Genomic DNA, 9,023 nt, shown 5'->3' with positions numbered 1-9,023 from the left:
AAAAAAAAAAAAAAAAAAAAAAAAAAAAAAAAAAAAAAAAAAACATAAGCAATAAGAAAAAGCTGCTTCTCTTAGAACGCAAGGGGACCTTAGATAATTTAAGACCCAGACCCCTAAAAGAAATAACACAAAAGAAGAAAGAGACTTTCACTGTCTTTCCCCTCTCCACCCTAAATCATCATACCCTGAGGGAACTAGGCTGTAGAAAAAATTTAACTCTGGAGCACATTCTTCCAAGAGTGAGATAAATTAACAGCAGGCCAGTAGGGTTTGGGCAGCAGCCCCAGAAGCTACCAAGCAGTGCCAAGGATAGAACAAAGCACCCAGAGGCGTGGCACAAAGCCATGAAATGTTGCTGAGCTCCTGGGAAGCACTCCCTGGGGGCAATAGGAACACTTAGGAGAACTGTTGCTTTCCCTCAGCTGAAGGGGGCTAGAGTCAGAGTGATCCATGGCATAGGTGTTCAACAAAAGAATCTGTGAAATGTTTCCAGGAAGAAAATCCATGTTTTCCTATCCCATATATAGGAAAAAATTTTTAAATGGTGTATTCGTGTCACATAATCTATGTTTGCACTAGAATCATGCAAAAATGCTTCATTTAGTTTTTGTCAAAGACCCTGTTTATCTGAATAATAAGTCAGACTTAAGACTTTACTTTTCAGATAACAAATAGCACGCCATACGAGATTTTCTTCATTAAAATCAAAATAAGGTGATGAAGTGTTGGACTAAATAATTCAAGTAGAAAACTTTTAATGTTTTATTTAGTTACTCATTTCAATTTGAGCTGTACAATCTAAGTTTTCTACTACCCAAGTACTTTGGTCATGGTTGTTTTCAACAAAGCACTAACATCTTTGAATTTTCACTTCTCTAACGTTTCAGAAATAGTTCAAACTACTTAAAAGTGAGAGGGGTATTCCTAGGTATTTTATTCTCTTTGTAGCAATTGTGAATGAGAATTCACTCATGATTTGGCTCTCTGTTTGTCTATTATTGGTGTATAGGAATGCTTGTAATTTTTGCACATTGATTTTGTATCCTGAGAGTTTGCTGAAGTTGCTTATCAGCTTAAGGAGACTTTGGGCTGCGATGGTGAGGTTTTCTAAATATACAATTATGTCATATGCAAACAAAGACAATTTGACTTCCTCTCTTCCTATTTGAATGCCCTTTATTTCTTTCTCTTGCCTGATTGCCCTGGCCAGAACTTCCAAAGTAGGTGAAGGATATGAACAGATACTTCTCAAAAGACGACATTTATGTGGCCAACAAACATATGAAAAAAAGCTCATCATCACAGGTCATTACAGAAATGCAAATCAAAACCACAATGAGATACCATTTCACGCCAGTTAGAATGGTGATCATTAAAAAGTCAGGAAAGAACAGATGCTGGTGAGGATATGGAGAAATAGAAATGCTTTCACACTATTGGTGTGAGTGTGAATTACTTCAACCATTGTTAAAGACAGTGTGGCAATTCCTCAAGGATCTAGAAACAGAAATACCATTTGACCCAGCAACCTATTACTGGGTATATACCCAAAGGATTATAAATCATTGTACTATGAAGACACCTGCACATGTATGTTTATTGCAGCACTGTTCACAATAGCGAAGACTTAGAACCAACCCAAGTGCCCATCAATGATAGACTGGATAAAGAAAATGTGGAACACAAACACCACGGAATACCATGCAGCCATAAAAAAGGATGAGTTCATGTCGTTTGCAGACACATGGATGAAGCTGGAAACCATCATCTTCATTTTCCCACCCCTCATTCCCTCCCCAACCCACTCCAATCTGGTTTCCATCCCCTTTACTGCACCAAAACCACTCTCCCTAAAGTCAGTGAGCTCCATCTCCCACGGGTTTTACTTCTCTGAAGAATTTTTTACTGCTGGCCGGGTGCGGTGGCTCAAGCCTGTAATCCCAGCACTTTGGGAGGCCTAGGTGGGTGGATAGCCTGAGGTCAGGAGTTCGAGACCAGCCTGGCCAACATGGTGAAATACCGTCTCTATAAAATAAATAAATAAATAAATGCAAAAAATTAGCTGGGCGTGGTGGTGGGTGCCAGTAATCCCAGCTACTCAGGAGGCTGAGGCAGGTTTTTAATCTTCCTTGGGGATGGCCTCAGCTGAGGAGAATTATTACCTTGCCAAGATGGCACCTCCTTTTGGAGAAGCTAGCCTGCAATGACTGGTCATGATGGAGGTATAAAGGCCTTGCCCTGCAGCCCGACTCATGATAACGCTGAGGGGCCACTGAAGCCCCAAGCTCATCATGGGTTCAGCTGAAGCTTTTGTCCTCTGCCTTACAGTATCTCCTACTCTCCCTTCCTCAGGGGCAATGCCAAGGGTACTCCCTAATAAATGTCCTGCACCCTAACCCTAATTTTCCTAAGTCTGCTTCCTGAAGAGCCCAACTTAAGAAAGTTTTCCAATGGCAAGTGGAATGCTTGCATCCTAAATAGTCTGAGCCCATTGTTGGAAATGACCAAACAGAGATAGGACTGTTATTTTGAATGTTACAGAAAAGACGCATATATTAGATGTCTTCTAATGTTCTAATGTTCCTTTCAATGTAAGATTTTATCATTTGGTTTTGAATACTGGAAATTATATAATTAACATTTTATTTACAGAGTACTTTATAGGTTATACATATCATCTCATTCAAGCCTCCCCAAAACTAAATGAAGTAGGTGAAGTATTAGCCCCATTTTACAGAGGAGAAAACAGAGGCTCAGAACATTATTTGGTTAAAAGATTACATATTTATTAAATAAAGGATCTAATACTTCAACCAAACTCTTCTCACATTTCACTCTATAACCAAGATTTCTTTCACCATATCAATTATGTGAAAGAACTACAGGTTTTTATAAAAAATACTATATAACCAAAAATGATATTAAACTTTTAATTTGCTTTGCTATTGCCAGTATTTTTTAATGAATTTTTTTAAATCATTGAAAATGCAGCTGTATTTCTATTTGCCAGGTCTAAGAAATTCCATCCAAGAATTCTGATGGGATCTTTGAGATTTACAGGATTCCTTTATTATTTCATTTGATTCTACATGAGAGTCTGCCTTTCTGCTCAGTTGTATGGAAATGTTCTATGATATACACCCGGCAGTACATATTTCTTTGCCTCCAGACTGCTAGGACCAAAGCCAGAGATCCCTTAGCAAACTTTCGCATGTTAACAAGAACATTACAATAGCAGATGAAGGAAGCTTTGTACAAAATATTTCTGAAATAAAATGTTAACAGGTAGAATCTACTCAAGCAACCACCAAACCAGACAAAGGAAAGACTAGCCCTTCAGGTTGCTGGAACTTGAGATTTTGTGGTAGAAAAACTTAAACAAAGGGTAGACAAGTGCTCTGCTATCATCTTCGGAGTTGCATTAGATTATCAGAATAGGTGGAAGACTGAACTATACTCTGTAGAGAGACAAAAGCATCTTCCCCTGGCTCCCAACTATGTCCTTCGACACAATAGTATAAACCAAATTAACCTTACAAGAGCAACATGTATCCAGAAGTTTTCATGGACTCTAATCAGAACACATGAGCCTTTCCATCAAAGACTATTTCATACTTCATTTTATGGAATTCCCTTGGGGGATCTCAGAAGGGAAGAGACTTTGTAGTTATAAAATCCAAGTGTACCTTGTTACCACTTTTCGTCTTCCAGGTAACAATGAGAGTTTAGTATGCACCAAACCAAGTGAAGGGCTTTGCATATATTATTTCAATGAACCCTAGCTTCAGTTTTGAGTTTGTTATTAATATGTCCTTTATGCAAATGAAAAAAATTGAAGCTCACTTTTCCTATAATCACTTGGCTTGTAAGTGACAGAGCTAGTGTTTGGCTTTCTCTAGCATCTGAGCTCTTTAACAGCTCCACACTGTCTTTTCTGAGTCCTTCAAAAAGAAAAACATTTAGTCATCTGAACGTTCCACAAAACGTAGTACAAAATTGTAGATTGTGCTATGCAATCTGCAGATTATGTTAAAACTGAGTAAAATCCACCAAGTTCGGCAGCAAGAAATCTAGCTGAACAGAATATATGGGATCTTTACAACTCTACTGTGTATATGGCAACGTGGGCTATAGTGTAGACAGGGGATATTGCCGGGAATCCTACTCTGACCAGTGCTCTTGCCCATTCAAGATTTAAGGAGTCAAAGGAAATACCTCTAATTGACAGACTTTTGAGTTTTCTTGAAAAGCAAAAGACAATTAGTTATTTTACAGGGCCACAAGTTACAGGAATAATCAAAATGCAGTTTCTAGGATTCTAGAGGCCAAAGAAGAGGCAGAAAAACAGAACAGTTTCTGTCAGGAGCCAGTTATTGGAAATATATTTGACATAGAGAATAAAGACTATTAGAGAAGCACAGGGCATAAAATATTATATCCCATTCAAGGGATCTAAAGTTTCAAATAACGAAGTTGAAGGCTCTGTATAACAAAATATTTTTGTACGTGGTCTAAAAGAACAAAATATGATCATACTACTATGTCCTTCCAGTTCTGCAAACTACCATAGCTCTGCTGAATACTATTGTGCCAAGTAATTGCAGATGATGCAGATTCAGAGAACCGGTTCTCAGTTTCTCCACAAGTCACCGAAAACCATAACATGATTATTACAAATACAAGAAAGAACAATACTCATGCTTATAAAAGAGAAAATGTATGAATAAAAGACCAGGCCAGATTATGAAGACAGTGAAATGACTCTTTATGATAACTTAATGGTGAGTACACATTGTTATACATTTGTCCAAACCTACAGAATGTACAACAAACACCAAGAGTGAACCCTTATGTAAACTATGGACTTTTGCTGATAATGAGGTATCAACGGTTCATCAATTGTAATAAACACCCCACTCTGGTGCCAAATGTTGATGGTGAGGGTGGCTATGCATGGATGGCAGGGGGTAGAAAGAATATGGAACTCTACTCTCTGCTGAATTTTGTTGTCAACCTAAAACTTCTAAAAAAAAAAAAAAGTCTTTAAAAGAAAAAGACTAGCCCAGAGGTCACATGACTGAGGCTGGGAGACCCATAGAGGTCCACAGACAGCATCTTGGTCCACAGACAACACAGAAACAGAGAATGAGTAAACCAAACTCCACAGGTCTACCCTGCTATGTTCCAGTCATTTGTTCCATTATGCCAAAATAATCACAGAATATTTGCAATCCTCTGCTCCTCATACTCCTCATGCTGTTTGCACAGAGCTACTTTTAAAAACATATTATAAGTGTGTCTAACTTATTTCATTTACTTATTTTTTAATTAATTTATTTATTTTTGTAGAAATAGTGTCTCACTCTACTGCCCAGACTCAGTGGGTTGGTGCCATCATAGCTCACTGTAGTCTGAAACTTGAGCTCAAGCGATCCTCCCACCTCAGCCTCTCAAAGTGCTAGGATTACGGGCAAGAGCCACCACATCTCGGGGTAGGGTGTCTATTTTAAAAGGAAATATTCACAAAGTAATGAGTTAGTAAAATCCATTATTGAACAGTTTAGTTGAAAAATTAATAGTTACTGATGTTCAAGCTACAAAACTGTTCTATAATATTTCCTTTTTTGCAGTAAAATTCAGCATTGCAAGCAGTAATTTTAGCACTTATAAAAAGTATTCAAAGCTGTGTGATGGGTACATGAAGAATCATTAAAATTATTATCTACTTCTGTATCTGTTTGAAATTCTCTTTGATATAAAGGTTTTCTTTAAAAAACTCCTCAGTAAAATCTGCTTAACGTAACAGCAACTCTACATAACATAACTTGATTGCTTTGCTATCAAACTGTTATTATAGTCATAGAAAAATATTCTGTATTCTATAGCACCATCATCGGAAAACATAGCATAGTATTTAAGGATTGGAGTTCAGAAATCAGACTGCCAAGCTGCATTCCACATACTTTACTTCTTAGCTGTTATAACCTTGGAAATGTTATTTTGTTTAAGCTCCAATTTCCCCACCCAGAAAGGGAATAACATCACCATAAAGCCATTATGAGAATCAAGTGGCATAAAATGTGTGTAAAGTCACAGCGCAATGTCTGGCTCATAATAGGTGTTCAATAAATATAAGCTACTATTAATATTGCAAGGTTCTCATAGATATAATTCCTCTAAAATTAAAAGAAGCAGTGAAGCCAATAAAGAGTTCTAATCTACAGATGGGGAACAAGTGCAGAGAGTCACAATTCAGAAATTAAAAAACATTTCCCCATTCTAGGGTATTCCTAAATTATTCCTAATTATTGTGAAGGAATATATGTATACAAATATACATAATACATATATTCCTTCATATCAGAATACATTTATTAGAATATCTTCTAATAAGTTAGAATATATTTATTAAATTAGAATTTAGAATTTATGAAGAATTTACAAAAATAAAAGAAATTGCAAAATCCTAGCATAGTCTTTTAACACTAAATAATCCAAAGAAAGTTTGCCATTGACTTAATCAATCAGTTGTCAAGTCTGCTTTGGCTTTTCTTATCAGGCCTTCTGCTGGCACCTCCTCTGTGGCCTGTCTCACGCTTAGCCAGAGATATGTAAGTTATCTGGATTCTCTCACAGTTTTCCCTGCAGGGATACATGGAGAACTTTAGCAAGGCCTTCCATGGCTATCTCATTTCCTAGATCTCCCTGTTAAATTTCAGGCTTGTCTACCAGTCCATTGTTTGCCACGACCAGGACTATAACTTCACACTATCCGAACAGCTAGTCTTTTCCTTTCATTTGCCACAAAGGTTGCTATTTCTACTGACAACACCAGTGGATGTAAGGTTTTTCCACACTGTGCTCTAAATCAAATGACCCCCCTTTGGCAGGGAAGCTGCTGGTTTTCATGTTCAGCAGTGCCCTCATAAACTTCTCAATAGATCCAATATGGATCTATTGAGAAGTTTATGAGGTGGGGTACAGGGGACAGGGATGGGAGTGGGGTACAGGGGACAGGGATGGGAGAAGTCCCAGAAAACAATGCCATAGACTCCCACTGCTCCTATTAACCTACATTCAGCATTTTTTCTGTGAATAATTGCTTCTCAATTTGTTGTATGCCTTTGTTGAATTTCAAGAGCCCTGAAATGGTTGTTTTTGACAATATTGTCAAGTTTTATTATTGTATAATATTTTATCAGAAAAAAATGAAAACATACAATGTTTTAACACAAAGGTAAATAGTAAGACATGTTCTAAATCGTCGAACTGGTAGCCATTATTATTAGTGTTTGGTTTTGTAGACAACAATTATGTGTCAAATAAAATGTTCATCCAATCTCAATGCAATATTGGCCCTTGTCTATATAGTGTTTTTATGAGGTGTTACATTATCTAATGTTTAAATTATTCAAGTTCCTTAAAATGTAAGGTTTCCAAAAGTTGGTACTAAACAATAATTCATAATTTAAAAACTCCTATATCTCAAAAATGTGTCTTTTCTAACAGACCATTAGTACTATTGTTTTTAAAAAAGCAGGATTCTAGACACGTTATTAGGAGGAATGTATGATGATTGGATAAAATTAAATATCTCTGTGAACATAATTATAAGGAACCAGGTTGAGACTTGAAAAATAAATATATTTGACTGCAGAATCCAGAGTTATAAAAAATATCTGTACTCTGCTGGAGATGCTCTCTTTAGACAAAATTGTCAAAAAGGAACTTCACCGGGATTAAGTGCAAGCCTGTGTGTGCACATTCAGGGTGCACTAAACTGTAGTTCAGCCAATCCTTTTATTTTCCAATCCATTGTTCACCCTGATCACAGTCCAAGTAATCACAAGATCAACCCATAACATAATTAAAGCAACCTAAATTAATAGATCATCTATACCCAATCTCATTCATTTTGAACATGACATAATTACAACTTACAGCTTTCTCTTTGTATTAGAGTAGGTAGCTGTTAGAACTTAAGCACAATTAGCTGAAAGGAACTAGAAGATGCAATAAGTTTGATAGTATGTTATGAACTGCTTCCATGTAATTTTCTGATTTTTGAATGAATAACATAATTTAAATGAATGTGTTCACATAATGATCGGCCAACAATTTGGATGGTCTTAATAAAGTGACAACCTGCAAGAAAAGGCAAAAGAGGTTTTACAACTCCTCACTGCTTTGGAAGGAAGTCTAGAAAGCTACCAAAATTGCAATAACTTCACGGGAACCAAAAAAAAAAAAAAAAAAGCAATGATTTTTCAGTCTGAAATTGTACCCTACATTCTCAATATAGCAAAATTGGTATTTAAAAGTGTTTTCTTTTTTTTTCAAATAAACATATTGCAAGTTTCAAAATGAGCGAACAGAAAGATGCAGAGCAATGGAGAAAATATTCTTTCATGAAGAAAATCCAGCACATTACAATGACGCCCTCTGCTGTGATTTTTGATACTACACCAAATAGCGTCATTTCCAATAGTGTCTCATTGTCTTTGCAGTGCCAATACTTCCAGAAAGCTTTGAGGAAAAAATGACTTCAATCCTTCTATAAAGTTAGTCATCTCCAGGATCTTTTAAAAATTGAAGTGACTGATTTTGGGTAATGTTATTCTGAACACAGTGTTTGAGCCACATAAACCTCAGTAAATCCCTTAGTGACAGCATTATTTATTTAAGAACATATTTTCATTTATCTTGTATTCTATTTAATAGTTCCAAAAGGAGATGGTATTCATGCCAATGGTTTCCATAACAATAATTGCCCACTCAAGTCTATAGCCAAAAAAATTTTGTTTTTACTTAGAAATTTTGCGTCTCAAAAGACCATTCTACTAAAGTGTCTCCGTTTCCCAGGAAAAGATATCAAGAAGCCCAGAAGATTAACCCCAAAACTCATATGAGACTAAAACCAATGCCATTTGAATATCATTTCTTAATTGCCAAAAGCCGATGTGGGTTTATACGGAAGTGAATAAAGCCTATTTTGCAGGATACCTTCTAAGTAAGTGTTAGGA

Source organism: Cebus imitator, unplaced genomic scaffold (assembly GCF_001604975.1).
Source record: "Cebus imitator isolate Cc_AM_T3 unplaced genomic scaffold, Cebus_imitator-1.0 Scaffold108, whole genome shotgun sequence".
In the NCBI taxonomy this organism is placed as follows: Eukaryota; Metazoa; Chordata; class Mammalia; order Primates; family Cebidae; genus Cebus; species Cebus imitator.
Note: the sequence above shows the minus strand (reverse complement) of the source record.